The following is a 19,799-nucleotide window of genomic DNA, read 5'->3' on the forward strand; positions in this document are numbered from 1 at the left end:
CACTCAAAGCTTTAACATCTCCAGTGCCGTGTATCTGTGTGTGTGTGTGTGTGTGTGTGTGCGCTCGCGAGCGCGCATAGCCAATCATCACCAAGCTCCAACCCTGGTGTTGTGTTTTGCCCTTACTATTAATAACATAGGAGGAAACACTTTATATGAGTGAGACTAGGTCTAATATTTACTAAGAGTGTAGCACTTTTCCTTGTAGGTCAATGGACCGTTTTGAATAGACGTGTAATTTTATTTTATGTCCGGAGTATGCCCATTTATGCTTTACTTATGCTTTGTGTTAACTTTCTTTTTAAAAAAGAAGAAGAATATCATAAATAGCTTCCTTCCTGTTCCTGGTAATTGTTTCATTACGAAACTGTCGTATGACATAACATATAGAATGCATTTACAGACAGTGTCTGCTTTAATGCTGAGAGCAAATTCAGCACATCAAGCATCCTTTCCGACTCATCTCATTTAGTCCTTAATGATGCAACATCATTGGAGCCTATAGGCAAATACAGCATATTTTTCTGTATCCAACTGGCAAAGAGGCATGTCCCATGTTAATGGACCCAGGCCCAGGGAAAGTAGCGACGCCTGCTCTTTCTACTTTCATCTTCATATGTACAAAATTTCAGTGTTCCCTACAGATCTGACAGAACACTTCCTGCTGAAGAAATAAATGTGTCAAATGGTTTCTCGATTTAACGTGATGGATCACAGTGGTTTCTTTGGGACAGATGGGGTTCTATTTCTCATAAACGGCATGCACCCTTCATTACCAGAACGCAAGTTTGTTTGCCCCCCCCCCCTGCCAAATTTGCTCTTACAGAAATTTATTCAGCTGCAGCTTCAGAATGCAAATCTCTTATTTGCGTACAGTGGCACCTCGGGTTACATATGCTTCAGGTTACATATGCTTCAGGTTACAGACTCCGCTAACCCAGAAATAGCACCTCAGGTTAAGAACTTTGCTTCAGGATGAGAACAGAAATTGCGTGGCGGCAGCAGCAGGAGGCCCCATTAGCTAAAGTGGTGCTTCAGGTTAAGAACAGTTTCAGGTTAAGAATGGACCTCTGGAACAAATTAAGTACGTAACCAGAGGTACTACTGTACTGCCAAAAATAGAGAAAGAAAGCTAATCAAGAAACAAGCTCTTAAAACAAGAGAACAAACATTTGTGGTGCTTATGTTGAAAAGAAAAAAAATCCCTCTGTGGATGACAAGCAAACTCCCCTAGGGGAACATTTCATAGCCAAGGGGCAGATAGATAGAGGGCAGGCACATGGTAAAGATATATACAGGAGGAGGCATTCTGTTAAGCACCAAACTCTCAATTCATTTAGTGCTTTTAGCATAAATTTAGCATAAATTGGGCCCTTCAAATAAAAAATTAGTAGAATTGGAAGGGACCAATCTAGTCCAACCCTCTGCAATGCAGGAATATTTTGTCCAACGTGGGGCTCGAACGTAGGAGCCAGCTCCTAGGGGTCAAAGTCCCCCTAAAATATTTGAGGGGGCGAGGTCTCCCCTCCAAAGTTGGTGGGCATTGCCATTGTGGTCGATTATGTGGTTGGGCTTACCTGTCTCTCCCCCAATATTTTCTTCAAGTTGGCACCTTGGGCTTGAACCCATGACCCTGATATTAAGAGTCTCATGACTGAGCTATCCCAGCCCAGTAAAAGCGTCTGTGTACCATGAATGCTTGCATACACCTTTACCTGCAGAAGTTTAGAAGTGAAGCTAATGAGGAGTGATGGGGTACTTGGCTGGAAAGATCAAGGTTGCAAAAGAAGCAACAATAATCATGTAATATAATATAATAAGTTGTCATGCTTTTAGTAAGGAATAATAAGACCAGGGCTGTACGGAAGTGAGAGCTGGACCATAAAGAAGGCTGATCGCCGAAGAATTGATGCTTTTGAATTATGGTGCTGGAGGAGACTCTTGAGAGTCCCATGGACTGCAAGAAGATTAACCCTATCCATTCTGAAGGAAATCAGCCCTGAGTGCTCACTGGAAGGACAGATCCTGAAGCTGAGGCTCCAGTACTTTGGCCACCTCATGAGAAGAGAAGACTCTCTGGAAAAGACCCTGATGTTGGGAAAGATGGAGGGCACAAGGAGAAGGGGTCAACAGAGGACGAGATGGTTGGATAGTAATAATGTTCTCGAAGCTACCAGCATGAGTTTGACCAAACTGCAGGAGGCAGTGTAAGAAGTGCCTGGTGTGCTCTTGTCCATGGGGTCACGAAGAGTCAGACACGACTAAACGACCAAACAACAACAGTAAGACCAGGGAGCTTTTCACTAGCCCGCTGCCTGCAGCCTAACACAGTGGAGCACATTCAGCCACTGAATACTTTGGGTACTCTCCGCAGTGTAATTCCTTCCAGGGAGCAGAGGAATCAAGAATCAGCTCAGGACATAGAAATAACTCAATTATGGCATTGCCAAAAATAGCTTAATTACAAAAGATGGTGGCATACCTATTTGAGATAATGAACTAGTCTACTTAGTAGTGTGAATCCCTTTTACGCAGATTGTCTGTTGAAATGTCCGGCCCTGCAGTCCATGAGAATTAAGGGCCTGACTCAAAACGCTCTCCCCACCAGTTCTGTGATATTTGCAGAAAACAGCATCTGTAGCACAGCTGGAGCAGCTGTGTTGGAAAATCAATCATTTTCTGGCAACTGAATAACTGATTTTCCATCAATCACTACATGAGGCTTTCTGTTCGCTTTATAAAACACATAAATTCTGCAAATGCAATAAGTGGGCTCAAACTGCTGCAGCAAGAGATAAAAGACAACTCTGAAAGCTGCTATCAGAGTTCATTTGAAATACGCTGTATTTATACACACCTGAAATTCTGCATTACAATAATAAACAGATGAACAGCTCGCTGTGATTAGGATTTCTGTATTTTTTCTTTTTAAAAAAAATAATGTTATGGGATAGGCAGTGCCAAGAGAGAACCAGAAACGAAGGCTTTTCTCCTCCATTACAAACATCTTGTGCTACATGACTATGTAATTTCTCTTCCTGATAAAACAGCCATTCATGGAAACAGTTGTTTCTGAGCGTGCCAAGTTCTCATAAATTGCCCTGCAAATTCCTCCAGCTTAGGCTGTTTCTAGTGTTTTATTGGCCTATCTCATCCCATCAAACTACACTGCAAATCTTATCATTCTGTTGAGATTACACCCGCTAATGTAATAATTTCAGATGTCTTCTTTTTCCTTCTCCTCCTCCTTCCCCTTAAAAGGAAAATAAATGGTTTCTTGTTGCACAGACTTAAAACGAGGATACCCAACTAAGTCAATATCAGTGTAGACCCTTAGATTTCAATGGGTTGACCAACATTGGCCATCACCCAATAGTTTAAATCAGTTGGTGCTGTACGTCTGCATAAGAGACAATGTAGGATTTCAGCCTTTGGGTCACACTGGACTTCCAGAATGTTCCGAAATCCTCAAGATGGCCAAGGGACAGAGAAGCAACACTGGAATCACCTCTTCACACTTCCCAACCTCAGTGAGCCAGTGTTTGCTAAGGTTCAATTCCGTAGTTCAATTCTTGACATCTTCAGGTAGGGCTGGGAAAGACTTGTGACTAAAACCCTTAAACTACTCCCAGGCAGTGGGGAGCAGGAATTAGGAGCCAGGTTTTCCTGATGTGAGCACCATCGCCCATCAGCCCCAGGCTTCATGGCCAATGGAGATGGCTGATGGGATTTGTAGTCCAACAAAGACTGGGCATAGAGGACCCTGAACTAGCTGCACTGATAGTATGACTTGAAATTGCTCTCCTTTCCTATTTTTCATTTGTGATATTGTAGGATATATCTAATGAAAGTTAGCAGACAAATGTAAAATGAACATTGACAGGAGTATAAAAACTCAGGCTGTATTCAGGCAGAACTTTGTTCCGCGTACCTATATTTTGATATAGTTCCAGAAGTGGCTTACATCATGTGAAAGCTCAGATATAATGCAGAAATTGACAGTTGGAGAAACATTGGGGAAATGGAATAACTTGCCATTTGAATGCAGCCAAAGAAAGGCCCCAGGAACAACCTCTGCCATTAAAAGTAGCACTTGGGAATGAGAGCTTCTGTGAGTCACAGTAGACCAGAGGCAGTACATCCAGCCAGAGGCAAGCACATTTGAGGAGATGACTTTGTGGCAGCCCCAAGGGCCAAATATTGGCAGTCATATCTTGTTCAAACTTCAATTTTCTTTCTTAAAAAAACCCCACAGCCCCACAGTCTGTCTCCAGTCTTGGAATATGGTGGAGATGAATGATGGAATAATGAAATCTAAGGCCTCAAATAGGGACGCAGGTGGCGCTGTGGGTAAAACCTCAGTGCCTAGGACTTGCCGATCGTATGGTCGGTGGTTCGAATCCCTGCGGCGGGGTAAGCTCCCGTCGTTCGGTCCCAGCTCTTGCCCACCTAGCAGTTCGAAAGCACTCTTAAGTGCAAGTAGATAAATAGGGACCGCTTTCTAGCGGGAAGGTAAACGGCTTTTCCGTGTGCTGCGCTGGTGCTGGCTCGCCAGCTGCAGCTTCGTCATGCTGGCCACGTGACCCGGAAGCGTCTTCGGACGGCACTGGCTCACGGCCTCTAGAGCATGCAACCCCAGAGTCGGACACGACTGGCCAGTACAGGCAGGGGTACCTTTACCTTTACCTTTAAGGCCTCAAATGCTGAACACGATGCACTTTTCCCATTGAGTGCAGATCTCCATTTGCAATGGCACAGCCCAGAAGGAGAAACTGCTGCCTTAGTGACTAACTGTAGCTTTCAGAAATTCAGATAGCAGGTCCTTCCTGCTCTGCAGAAGACACACAGAACTGTAAGGGCACATTTTAATTACCTGTCAGGGACTAAATAAAAGATTGGTTTTATGGAATTCTCCCTGGGTGCGTAACACAACTATGGAAACAATCTGAAAACCAATTGCCTCTTTATTTACAGGCTCCTAAAGAGCTATTAAAACATAAAAGTGAACTATATAAAACCTTTTTGAAGTTTTAATTTTCTCTAATGTTGGGGGATTTCTCCTCACCTGCTTGACAATGGTTTGTGTAAATAGATATTCACTGCAGCTTGATGAACTGTGACATTTGGGACCTGTTTTTCTTTCTTCCTAGGTAATATTTAAAATTATAATGTAACAACAATTTGCACCAATGATGGCTCTTGGCTAGAAGAGGCCTGTGAGCTAACAAGGGCAGGTCCCTTTTAGAGGTATTCATTCCCTGACACTGGTATTTTTTTCATGTATTTGTTAACTTTGCCTCTTGATCCACCTGTCAATCCTATCAAACATGGTGTCACCATGATTTTTAAAAATTTAATTTTGCAAATTGCAATACAATGAAAAGCAAAAAAAAAACACCAACCCCAAATAGTTATAGATCTTTCATGCATCAACATTATCATCATCATCATCATCATGATAATCTTTGAGGGCCCCTTCACACATTACATTTTCTAGAATATATAAGCACAACAACAAACAATACGACTGTGTTATCCTACTGCTGTGTTATCCTACTGCAGTCCAATAGTCCTTCATTTATGAAAGAGTCTTTGGTTTATGGGAAACTTCCATTGACAGAGGAGTAGAGGACAATGTCCACTGGTTCCCCTTTCTTCCTGCAACCCATCATATCCTCCCAGGGGAAAAATTGCTCCAGACGGTTAGGAGACCTTCCAGAAAAGGCTTCCTCAACCTCGGCTCTCCAGATGTTTTTGGCCTACAACTCCCATGATCCCTAGCTAGCAAGACCAGTGGTCAGGCATAATGGGAATTGGAGTCTCAAAACATCTGGAGACCCAAGATTGAGGAAGCCTGCTCCAGAACAATGCTGAAGACAACAAAAGGGTGGTTGAATCAGCAAAACCCGCAACCCTTGTCTTTCACTAGCTAGTGTCCATGAACAGAAGACAACAACTGAATTCAAAATCATTGTGGCTTTTTTCAGTCGGAACTTTCCGGAACCTCTCAGTTCCACCACTCAGTTCTCAGGTTGGCACCTCTTTTTTCTAGAAAAATAGCACCGGTCATCATCATCATCACATAGAAAACATAATTTGTGAAGAAATCCTAACAGAGTTACTAGCTTGAAAACCCAAAATGTACTTCTTGACCACCCTAAGAAAACATTGCCCCTTACTTGGCTTGAAAATTTCCCTCTCCCTCCCTGCCTCAGCTGCACAATTGCAAAATGTACCCAAGGAAATAATTTGCACATCTCCGCGTTCACATGTGAATCGGGCTCCCTCCCCCACCCCGCCCGCTGTGCATAGGTAAATACGTTCCCACAGAGACCCTGATTATCAGATTATCTCAAAGATGCCTCGTTTTTAATTTCTCTCCGTTTCTTATAAACTCTGCTAATAAAATCCGCAGCCTGTGGAACCCCCTCTGCTCATTAGCTATTATCCACCCTCCAGCGACAGAAGTCTGTTTACATTACAAAAGAGATGATAAAATATGCTCGTTGTCAGCCAGCCTACCCCGGTGGGAGATATACCAGGAGACTGTCTAAGTATCTCTTCACCTGACTCCCAGCTGCCCCGGGATAGGTTTCCTTCATTTAGCTCGTTCGGACTTCTAACAAACCACTACAACTACCTTAGATCAATTTCTTAAATCACGGTTTAATTATTTAAAGGGAGCCGAGCTATTGCTATCACAATCCCTACCCCCCACAGAACAACATTAAATCATTGTTTAATCCTTATTACAGCCTTAGGGCTCCTTTGCCTACTGCCGCACTACAGAAACTTAATTTCAATATTTACCACTTAGATCACTTAAGGGCTGTCAGCTTTAATAACATTTTATCAATTGGATACTTATATTATTCACAGTTTCATAAAAATAACAAGGCTGGGCTCTGCATTTCAATCACATCCGGGCTAACTTTGTTGACTGCTCGGGGAATTTATTAACGTTTGTCTGTTAACGTGAGTGTTTTTCTTAAGCAATCTGTGTAGGACAGGATTTACCAGAGAGTAAATTAGTGTTGTGGTTTAAGACGACAATGGCAAAACACAAGTACAAACTCAATCATTTCTGCAAAGATTAATCAAGGCTGTATTGTTATGTCATGAGCCGAGTACCATTCAAAGGTATAGGATCTACCTTTCCATTTCCGTCTTGATCTAAACACTGCATTCCTCAGTGTTACAGTGCACAAATAGCAAAAATCACCTGGGATACTGTGAAGTCAGGAGAGGCATCTCTGTCCATTCCAGTTGCTACCATTTTCTCATATTTGCTATCTTGTTCAGTTCTCCACATTTACTCAACAGTTTGCAATTTATTTATTTTTTGCTTTAAAGTCCTCATTTTAAAATTATCAGCATTTCACTGCACATTCATCCTTAAATTCATTTTTCTAAGTACCATATTTACGTGAATCTAATGTGCCATCATATTTAATGCACACCCTAATTTTCACGACATAATTTTACCCAAACGGGTGTGCACTAAATACAGTAGTTTTGCCTAATACGCCTTTTTGCAAGCAATGTTGCTTAAGAGAATGCAATTTTGTATTTTATTTTCATTTATATATGCATTTATTTTGCACGCTTCACCATAGTAAAAGGCAAAGGTAAAGGACTAACTGGGTGGTTAAATCCAGTTGAATTTGACTATGGGGTGCTGCGCTCATCTTGCTTCAGGCTGAGGGAGCCAGCTTTTGTCCACAGACAGCTTTCCTGGCCATGTGGCCAGCATGACTAAACCACTATTGGGGCACGGAACACCGTGACGAGTGCCAGAGCTCACGGAAACGCTGTGTACCTTCCTGCCTTAGAGGTACCTATTTATCTACTTGTACTGGTATGCTTTCAAACTGCTAGGTTGGCAGGAGCTGAGCCACAGCAATGGGAGCTCACCCTGTCACACAGATCTGAACGACCAACCTTACAATCAGCAAGCCCAAGAGGTTCAGTGGTTTAGACCAGAGGCACCAGCTCCCTCCCAAAGCCACACCTCCCTCCCAAAGCCAGCAGAAGCTTCCCAGGTTTTGGAAGGGAGGCGACAGGGCTCTGATAGGATGCTAGAGCTTTGCTGCCTCCTCCCCAAAGCTAGGTGGGCTTTGGTAAGATGGCAGAAGGGCTATTGTACCCACCAGAGCATTGTTCTTCCCTCCCTATACTGGGCAGAAGCTTCCTGGGTTTTGGGAAGGAGGCACTGGGGGAACGTTTAGGGAACTAGCCTAGTCTCCCTTACCTCCTCCACTGACCGCATGCCACTGGTTTAGACTCCAGTGCCAGCCGTGTGCATCTTTGTACACATTACTTGACTGGATAATCGCATTGCAAAATTCAGAAGAATGCACATTTTGATGGAGGGCTGGGAATGGTTTGGGTATTGTTTCTGAAAGTAGGAATTAGGTAAGTTTGCTTTTAAATGTGAGCCAGTGCTTTTTTTCTATTAAAAAAATGTTTAGGGGTACTCTCATTTCCCTAATCATATTGAAATATGGCCCCTCAATGAGGTCAAACTTAGATTCACAAAATGTTTAGGGGTATGCGTACCCCAGCGTACACCCAGAAGAAAAAGGACTGAATGTGAACTGATCCCACTTCCTGCTCCATTCTTACTGCAAAGCTTAGCTAGGACAAATTTATTTGCTCCTGGAGAAGGGGGGTGGGAATTAAGTCAGTGGAATACAAACAAAGCGAACCAATACAGTGGTACCTCGGGTTACATACACTTCAGGTTACATACGCTTCAGGTTACAGACTCTGCTAACCCAGAAATAGTACCTCGGGTTAAGAACTTTGCTTCAGGATTAGAACAGAAATTGTGCTCCGGTGGCGCAGCAGCTAAAGTGGTGCTTCAGGTTACGAACAGTTTCAGGTTAAGAACGGACCTCCAGAACGAATTAAGTACTTAACCTGAGGTACCACTGTATCTCCATTGGGGTTTTTTTTTTGCCTGGTATACTCCAGCATGTCCTTGAGATGTTGTTGCGCCGGCTGTCTGCTTTCAGAAAGCTGTGAGTGCACTGTGTACGAAATCTAAGTGCTGAAAACAGTGGTAAAACTACCGTATTTTTCCATGTATAAGACGCCCCCATGTATAACTGAGATACTTCCTTAAGAGTCAGACAGAATTTTGACAATCTGGCAAAACTTTATTGACTACAGCAGAAGTGGGATATTGCCAGTGATGAATTATGGATTTGCATTGTTCTAATTAGCAAAGACTATATGGTATGAGAGTCTCTTTGCAACAGCAGGCTATTTATAATTACCTCTTAAATTGAACTGCATATATTACGGTGTGCATATATATTGTCTTAACTTGTAGTTTTCAAATAAAGTATTTTAAAAAGGTGGTTCTTGTTTCAAAATGGAATTTTATTTTATCCTTTCCTGCTGCTTCTGTCTTTGTGCTGAGCTGCTTTGGACATTGTTCCTTTTTTTCCAATATAATTTTTACTAGTTTTTTTTAACATATCATTTTCAACAGTAATTAAACATACTTTTACATCTTATTCAAATTTTTGACTTCCATCAATCCTGTCTGAAAATTTTCCAATCTAATCTCTCAGTATGCATTTATTATCTTCCCTATTACATTTCAAACTTATAACCAATATCTCTATCTTTTTATACTTTGTAACACTTCGTATATTTCTCCTTACAAAACTTCTTGTAGTCCTACTAGCGTAATTTGTTCATTACAGTTGCTCTTCAAATAATTCATATACCTCTTCCAATCTCTTGTAAATCTGTGGTCCCACAGGTTTTGAATCCTTCCTGTCATTTTGTCCAATTCTGCATAGTCCATTTATTTCGTCTGCCATTCTTCTTTCGTCAGAATTTCTTCTTGTTTCCATTTCTCGGCTAATAATACTCTTGCCGCAGTTGTTGCATATAAAAACAATTCAACATCTTGCCTATTAATGGCTTTGGACATTGTTCCTAACGCATCCCAAGAAGTGCAGCTGGTGAGAAGTCGCACTTCCCAGTAAAAACCAGTAAGCAACCCCTCCCCAGAATACTTCTGCTGCTAACTCAGTAGGCACCCATACTCCCAGCTTCACTCACCTGTCCCTGCAGTTCCAACTTGGGGATAATACTCTCCTGCTTCATAGAGCCGTTGCAAGCATTATTGAGATGATATCTCAACATTCACTGCTGCTGCGCTTCCCCCTTGGGTCCAGGTTGTTTAGGTCTTTGTGAATTAACAGGAGAACCTTGAACAACAGCCTCAAATCAAGTTATTGAACAAGACAGAAAGTAACCTCAGAGATACATTATCTCCTTGATCAGATTCATCTGGGGCAGCATCCTGTTTTGAAAAATGACCATCTAGAGGTGAGATCTTCTAATGTTTTCAATCATTTTCTGTACCCCCGTGGCTCAAGGCACTGTGGTTTGATTAAAATAGATATTTTTTAAAAAAATCCATTGCGCATTTAAGCAAAGGGACTGAACCACATGTCGGTAATAAAGTACTACTGTATCAAACTTTTTAATGGTCAGTCGGACGAAGGAGAGGAGGCGGCTCCATATGTTGGTTCGCAAAGCAACCCGGCCTTTAACAAAAAGCAGGTGCTTCCAGGGGGAAGTCGTGTAATTTGCTGGTTTATTCATGTCATGCTCAATTCCCCTCCATTTTCTCAGAATGCACCTCCAGCAGAGACCGTTCATGTGGCCTAAACTGAATGCAACAATCCAGATGGCACTCTGGCTAGCCTGCCTCCCATCAACCAGAGAGTTCTGTTGCTCAGGTTTCCTGCTTAAGAACATATTAAAAAAGGAGCGCTGTGCTGTGTAGATTGGAGCGCAGAGAGTGACCTCAGAAGTTGACACTGTCCATGGGCGTTCTTTGCAGCCTCCTAAGGAATCTATCTTAAGGATGAAATGAACTCAGCAAGAGCAAATTAAAGGCATCAAATAAATAGGGAATCGGCAGGAGGAGGATGGCGGGTATGCGAGTCTATCAATCTGTTCGGTGTCAGGGCAGAACTCCCATCACAAATATGCTTATGAAACCCTGCAGGTGGAGAAATGTAGTACTGTCTGCACTGTACAGTGGTACCTTGGGTTACATACCCTTCAGGTTACAGACTCCGCTAACCCAGAAAAAGTGCTTCAGGTTAAGAAGTTTGCTTCAGGATGAGAACAGAAATTGTGCTCCAGCGGCGTGGCAGCAGCAGGAGGCCCCATTAGCTAAAGTGGTGCTTCAGGTTAAGAATAGTTTCAGGTTAAGTACAGACCTCCGGAACGAATTAAGTACTTAACCCGAGGTACCACTGTACTGACAGTGACTCTCCAGAGTTTCGGACAAGGGTCTCTCCCAGCCCAACTTGGCAATACCAGTATCTGCACGCAAAGCAGATACTCTCCCACTGCTCAGGGAGCAAAGGCGCACAAAAAAACGCACAGCCAGATACTGGAGGGTATTATAGGCCTGCCCAGGCAGGGCTGGGGGCAGCCGTATCAGACTTCAGCTCTGGCTGACTTCTTACTGCCTGAGAACTAGTTCCCTGGGTGTCTTGAACCCAAAGTTTTGCTCTGCCGTGTTGCTGCACGCTCATCTTGTCAAGCCAAGGGAGGGATGAGAGACATTTGGCAGTCCCAGGTTTGCTTCCAATGTGCATTGCAGAAGAGACACTGGGGCGGGAGGGAAGGGGTTCTGCTCTCCCCCCGTCACTTAATAATAATAATAATAATGATAATGATAATGATAATGATAATGATAATGATAATAATAATAATTTATTTATTTATACCCCGCCCATCTGGCTGGGCCTCCCCAGCCACTCTGGGCGGCTTCCAACAAAATATTAAAATACAATAGTCTATTAAACATTAAAAGCTTCTCTAAACAGGGCTGCCTTCACCCCTAGCCGTTTTCCTCTACTTGAATATGAAACCTCACACTCGGAGCCAGGCTGGAGGAAGGAAGCAATGGTGAAAAACATCAGACTAGGGAAGATTCAAGCACTCCTCTGCCTCCTCCATTCTCCCATGCAAATTTCTTGGTGTTCCCACTTTGCACAAGTGAGCTTCCAAAAACACGGAATTCTGGTTTCACACTATGTTAGTCTGTGTGTGTGTGCGTGTGTGTGTGTGTGTGTGTGTGTGCAGGGCCAGATTTAGGCCTGATGAGGCCCTCAGCTACTGAAGGTAATAGGGCCCTTTATATGTCCAGCTGTCCTTTGTCAACAACAAATTGTTGCTGTTTTTTGTGTTGAATATATGCTATATGGTAATTTATGGACCTAAAGCCATTTGCACATAACAAAATATGTATTTTATCAAAGTAATTGTTGAACCGAAATATAATTACTTACATCATAGGAGCCCACACAACACAAAACACTGTTGCTGTTTGTAGGTTTTATTTTATTTGTTTTTTTATCTTATATTTTGGAAATGTACATCCAGGTTTTTTCCTTTAATTTTTGTGGGGGCCCCCGAGAGAGTGGGGCCCTAAGCTATAGCTTGTTTAGCTTATACGTAAATCCGTGTGTGTAAATTTTGATTCTCATTATTCCCAGAGCTCCTGTAAACCTGATAGCTCGGTTGGTTAGACCATGGTGCTGATAATTCCAAGGTTGCAGGTTCGATCCCCGTATGGGACAACTGCATATCCCTGCATTGCAGGGGGTTGGACTAGATGATCCTCAGGGTCCCTTCCAACTCTACAATGTCGATTCCATGATCTTGCAGAAAACAAACAGAAAGGTCAAATAAAGAAGCCTATGCAGGGGAACACCATTAAAACCCCCGAATCAAATTTATACTCCCTCTCACTTTCTGCACAGACATCTTTAGACGGGTCATTGATGCTTATTTAGCTAAGATGAAGAAAAATGTCTGTTTATGAGCCTGCATCTGATACAGAGGCAGGAGCTCCAAGTAGCTGTCCTATCCTTTGAAGAAGCTAACTCTAAGCCACTTTCAATATGTCTCCTTTTCTTAATTTAATACCCTCGGAAAGACATAATTGGGCTGGAGGGGAGAGTTCCCCCCCTCAAACTGTGAATTTCCTCCATAAAGACGAAACACGAAGGCAAGCTAATACAATGAGGGAATATGGGATTAATTTTGAAATCGTCTGATTAGTGAGTTGCTGCCCATCAATAATTGCCTTACATTTTCCCAAGGCCCCGGCTTTATTGGAATCTGGCAACAGCATCTGCCTACGGACTCACTCAATCAGTCCTTGCAGCTGGGAAGCTCTTTGGAGAAGCCGCAATTGCCAAGCCCACGGGGGCAAGCAGTTACACAAAGCAATATAGACCAGGCCTGCGAATCGGAAGGCGCTGCACGACATGCTGTTGTCGCTAAACTCTTTCTTCCCGGAGACGACGGCAGCCGGGGAGGTTTTCGCCCTCTCTAAACGGAGGGCCGCTATCACTTTTGCAATAAATTAACACCCAAAGTTGTGATCCCGGGGTATCCGGTCACATCCCAGCCTGAACGTACACATCACCGTGAGTTATGGCACGTTCGCTTCTCCCGTGGTCAGACTGATTCCCTTGGGGCGTTGTTATCAGGAGCAAGCAACAGCTAGGATTTTACAAGCTGCGCTGAGGCCAATAGGAGCATAAAACAAAAAGCAACCAGCAAGCCAAGACTCCATGACGTTACAGAACAGCCTGGTTTAAGGGCTAAGCCATGCCCTGGGTGACTTAGAGGAATTGCCCTCTTTTTTTAAAGAAGTTTTGGTTCTGTGCAGGGTGTATTTATTCAGCTCCTGGTCGACTGGGCTACTCTTCCACCAAGGCCCCATTGAAAAGAATGGGAACAAAACACAAGAGTAGGAAGATACACACACACATACACACTAGGCTGTACCCGCTATCTGGCACTGTAGTGCCCTTTTCACTATTAATTTTTAAAGCAACAAATGATCATCTGACAATTGCCTTCCCCACCTGCCACCTTCTCAAAATCACTATCTCCCCTCTTCCTTCTATGACAACATTCATTCATTCATATGGTGCTTAAAAATAAATAAATGTGCAGAACTGGAGTTCACAAAGGAGATCACATTTAAATCTGGGTCCAACTATCTCATTTCATTTCACTTTTAATTTGCATGCCGCCTTTCTATATTACTGTACACAAGATGTTTCACGGCAACAAAATATACAACCAAGATGCATTTTGTTCTTTGCTGTTACCCAAGAGGAGAATCAGGAATAAGTCTGAAGGGGCCCTGGGCTCTGTGTCCTCAGTGACCTCTTTCAGTAATCTCCTGGTGCTCAAAACTGGTCCCCAAAACTGAGCTCACCAAGGTGGGGGAGGGGCACAGCAGCAGTCACAGTGGGGACAGTCAGTAGCATGCTGCCAGACATTTTAAAATAAAACCATCAGGTGAAACGTGAGCAAAGCCACCATTTTATTTCCCCCAGAATGCCTCTGGGCCATATGTCAGGCTTCTTTGTGGCCCTGTTGGAATCCAACGCCCATCATCACCAAACAGATACACCCAGAAGCAAACTAGGGAAATTGGGTCCTCCCTTAAAGAGGGCACGTATTGCAGTGAGACCTGGAAAACTGACACCCTGTGTTGTGGGTAGGATTGGTCAGCCACAACACTGATTGGTAGGTCCCTCGAAGCTGGGTGCAATCTGGCCAATGGGACGCAGTCCAAACGGTTCGAGGGACCTATTTATGCCCATGACCCAGAGCTTCCTCTTTCGGCGCGTGCATTCGGAACACCCGCTCACCTCTCCCTACTTTTAGGGCTTTGCACTTGACCTTGCTATGCTGTTGTGTGTCGTCTGTCATTGGGACAGGGGCACGGCAGGAATTTCCCCACTTGGCTGATTGGTTGTTGAAATTTGGGGTTTGCCTGCTGCGTAGCAAATTGTCACAACTTGTAAAGTTGCAGATAGGCTCTGGTTCAGGTGATAGGGATGGGAGAACGTTCTCGCCATCCCTATGTGAAGGGTATTCTGTTAAAGGAATCCAGGGACTCGATGGTTTGGTCAACCCCTGAGAGGGGGTTGTGCCCGTGCCTGAGTCCAGGGGGACATTTGGGTGGTGGAGTTAGCCCGTTCCCGGCTTTCTGCTTATCCAGGTGTTCACCCTTGGCTGACCTATGCTGGAACCCTGGGTCAGCGCTACCTGTGTGGCAGGGAGCTAGTCAAACCAGAGGCTATGCAACCAGTCACTTGCTGTAATCAATAAAGTTGTGGCCTAAATTCTGCCCAAAACCAAACTTTGAGCCAAGTGTGAATTTATTTAGGGGGGATGTTTCTGGGTCTGAACACACAAATAAAGATGGTGCTCACTGTTGTGACGTGGGGTTTGTGATTTCAGCTCTCTTGACATAATATGCTGGAGACAGTTCTCTAGTAACACTTCTTTATTAAAGCAAACAAGACTGAGACTTGAGGAGGAGAGAGCTACATTTATAGGGACAGGGAACAAGCTAGAAAGGATACATTTTGGAGGGAACAATATCAGGCAATCACAGTCCTGCCTTTTGGAGGCAACCAATAAGACAGAGGATCCAAATACAGCAGCTTAAATGAACCAATAGTAGCTGTACCCTCTGGAACCAAAAGGCAGTTACTTTACCCTAATGCAATACAGACAATAATAATACAGATATAAAATCCTTTGACTCAATACACAACACTCACTCAATGCTTCTCTTCAGAGTTCTGGGTTGTGAAAAAGAAAAAGGAAGCTCAACTTAAATAGAATAAAAGAAAGGACACCAGAGTCAGCTGTGGAAGGCCCTTTTGGGCTGATTAGGCTTAGTATTTTCCCCATTGTGCTGGGTACCAATGCCCAGGCTGGACTTGTAATAGAAAAAAGATGGTCCATTGTCTCCACTTCATGTTCTTTCCCTGAATTGCGCTTGTTGAATGATGTTTTCCAGCCGCTGCTACTACAAGATAATTATACTTTAAAGACAGTAAATAATTATGGAACAAACATTCCTGCTCCTCCTTATAAATGACTTACAATGGATGCAATGTGTATCAAGTAAAGAGCTCTCCCGAAAGAGACAGAAGGAGCAGAGACACACAGAGATGAGCCACATGCATTCCATTTATTTGTTTTAAAAAAGAGGCACAGGCATATGTTTTTCGCTTATGTTAAATGCCCTAAAATAAATGATATCATTACTTGCTTCGCACCATCTCTCCCAGGGGAGGGGGAAACGCCAAAATTCAGCCCTGAGAAAGCTTGCAAAATGTTAAGCTGCAACATATCCTGGCTACTTATTTGCTATCAGCAAATACATCCATATTACAGTGGTACCTCTGGTAGCAAATGCGATCCGTTCCGGAGGCCTGTTTGCAACATGAAAAGAACACAACCCACAGTGGTGTGTCTGCGCGTGCGCGGGTTGCGATTCGCCACTTCTGCGCATGCACATGATGTCATTTTGCGCACCTGCGCATGCGCAAGCAGCAAACCCTTTCCGGTACTTCCAGGTCAACACGGGACGTGTCCTGAAAGAACGTAACATGAAGCAGACATAACATGAGGCATGACTGTATTTGATTTGAAGACTGTATTTGTCGGACACACTTCAAATGTGCTTCTAAGAGTGGAATTGCAATGATCAGCCCATTGGTCCACCTAACTCTGTATTGTCTGCAAACACCAGGGGGTCTTGTCTTTATTTGAGCCTGTGTACACCTTTGCAAACTGGAGAAACTGATGTGGACACCACAAACACCTCTTCATAAGCTATTCTATATTGCCTATAGCTGAATGCTTCTTTCAAGCCGCATTTCAGTTGGGGGAGAGGCCTCTGTGGACACACGTGTGCCCATTGTGGGAATGTTAAGGATAGTAGAAGAGAAGAAGAGTTTGGATTTGATATCCCGCTTTATCACTACCCGAAGGAGTCTCAAAGCGGCTAACATTCTCCTTTCCCTTCCTCCCCCACAACAAACACTCTGTGAGGTGAGTGGGGCTGAGAGACTTCAGAGAAGTGTGACTGGCCCAAGGTCACCCAGCAGCTGCATGTGGAGGAGCAGAGACGCGACCCCGGTTCCCCAGATTACGAGACTACCGCTCTTAACCACTACACCACACTGGCTCTCAGTAGGGAAGGATATATTGAATAAGCATTATCCTTCCTTCCTTTGCTTACGCTAGTAAGTGATGTAGCAGAGCACATTCCCCTCAATACAGCTGCAAGCTAGTTTGTAGATTCATTTGAATCTCTTAGTTAAGATTATTTCCTGGTGTCCCCTTTAATCCCTCTTAAAAGAATAAAGACATGAGAGTCTTTCTGAGTAAAGTAACAAAACGTTTACTCACATTTCAGTTCACGATTTGATCCCTGAAAGGCAGGCTGTGAGTTTATCTTATATGGAAACTGAACTCATGTGCTGCTGGCTGAGATCCAGCAGACAGCAAAATTACATTAAGATAACAAAATGGCTGCATCTCCCAGATCACATGCAGGGGGAGGATGCTCCAGACCAGTGGAACAGGAAGTTACACTGACTGGATGTCCCCCTGCTTGTGCCCACTCTAGGGACACCGTTATGAGTGCCAGAGTGCACGGAAACACTGTTTACCTTCCCGCCACAGTACCTATTTGTGCTGGTATGCTTTTAAACTCCTAGGTTGGCATGAGCTGGGACAGAGCAATGGGAGTCACCCTGCCGCGTGGATTGGAACCTCCGACCTTCCAATCGGCAAGCCCAGAAGGCTCGGTGGTTTAGGCCACAGCACCACCCAATAGCCCTGTATGCATTGGTATATTTATATTGCTGCCATTTCCAGATTGGTACATGGAACTGCTTGCAGGGGAGTGGTTGCGCATCTGCTCTGGGTGCAGAAGGTCCCGGGTTTGACCCTCAGCATCTCCAGGCAGGGAAAAGACCCCTCCTTGCAATGCTAGAGAGCTGCTGTCAGTCACCGCAGAGAATAGTGAGCTGGGTGTGTCCCGCTTCCCCCTCCAGCCCCCAATTTCAGTGCCTCCACATGCTTCATGGATTGGCTGCTCTGTCTCTCATTCAGATCCTATTTGTTCTTCAACGGGTGGTTTTATCCTCTTAACGGCATACTAAATCATTGCCGGGGATGGTGAGCACCAGGCAAATTGATAGAAGCTGTCTGAAATTGCCCGAAGACAAGAATAAAACCAAACCAAATGGCTACTTTCAACTCATGGCTTACATCAGACGGAGTCAGGAATGCAGGTGCCATCCTGTTTGGTCAAAGGCATTGTGGGGGTTGGGTTCCTCCTCCCCCCCCCCACGTGCCCAACTTCAAAAGAAAAAATAAATCTTTGAAAGGTGTTCTTCTCCCCTCTGCCAAACTTGTCCACTGGGACAGCGAGAGATAGCTGGGAGCTCTGCCTTCTGATTTTTCACTGGAAGGGGGATGAATATAAGGGAGGTACCATTTAGGGGCACCTTCCTGGGTCTTAGGCCACATGTGCTCATTCCTCAAGAGCATCCTTTTGCTTCAAAGGCACTGGCTCTGTGTTGGGAAGCATTGAATTAAGGTGGATGCTGTTAAATTTATTACCCGCCCTTCATCAGCAGGTCACCAGGTGGGTTACAATGATTTAAAATTCAGAATTTAATAAAGGCACTTCCCCATTTATGCACATTCAAGGCATGCATGGCCAGACACATGTAAGGTAAAGGTAAAGGGACCCCTGACCATTAGGTCCAGTCGTGACCAACTCTGGGGTTGTGGTGCTCATCTTGCTTTATTGGCCGAGGGAGCTGGCGTACAGTTTCTGGGTCATGTGGCCAGCATGACTAAGCCGCTTCTGGCAAACCAGAGCAGCGCACGGAAACGCCATCTATGTTCCCGCTGGAGTGGTACCTATTTATCTACTTGCACTTTGACGTGCTTTCAAATTGCTAGGTTGGCAGGAGCAGGGACCAAACAACGAGCGCTCACCCCATCGCGGGGATTCGAACCGCTGACCTTCTGATCGGCAAGTCCTAGGCTCTGTGGTTTAACCCACAGCGCCACATCACCGCAAACCCGGAAGTGGCACAAAAAGGGGCAAAAGCGGCCCTAAAAGTGTGCAAAAATGGCATCTTGCAATCCTCTGTGGTTTAACCCACAGCGCCACATCACCGCAAACCCGGAAGTGGCACAAAAAGGGGCAAAAGCGGCCCTAAAAGTGTGCAAAAATGGCATCTTGCAATCCCACAATCCTTTGCAAGTGCAATCCCAGGAGCCCTTGCACTGACCTTTGAGGCCTGTGGAGAGTCAGAGTTTGAGCAAGGAGGTTTGGAGGGAGCAATGGTGATGTTGTCAGGCTTTTTCCATGGTGTTCCCAATATATGCGACTTTACTTAAGCACGTGGTACCTTGGAATGTAACCCAAGCATAAATGGGGAGTTGCCTGTACAGTTAATAAACAGACTGTCACAGAGTGGATGAAATTTAAAAAATATTTAGCCAAATGTTGTAATATAAGATAATTAAGAAGATATGTGAAAGAATTAAACAGGCCTAGGGTTATAATATGAATGTTGTATAGTAAGATGGATTTAAGACAATGAGAAAAGAGATGAAGATAGTAAATGGAAGGAACTGATTGTAATAGAAAGAATGTTTGGGAGAACTGTTACAAGGGAACATAATGAAATTCAGTTAGGGGAGATTTGAGGAAGTCACGTAATAGTGGAATTTAGAAAGAATATTTGTTTTTGTTTTTATTTTTTGTAGTATTGCAGTGTGCGTTTTGTTTTGTATGTTTTATTCATTATAGATGTAAAATTTTTTACATCTAATAAACAGACAGTCGCACACATCTCAGGTGTCAAAGTCCAGAGTAAACAGGTGCATCTTCCGTA

This window comes from Podarcis gaigeae (assembly GCF_964106915.1).
Source record: "Podarcis gaigeae genome assembly, chromosome: 3".
NCBI classification, from domain to species: Eukaryota; Metazoa; Chordata; class Lepidosauria; order Squamata; family Lacertidae; genus Podarcis; species Podarcis gaigeae.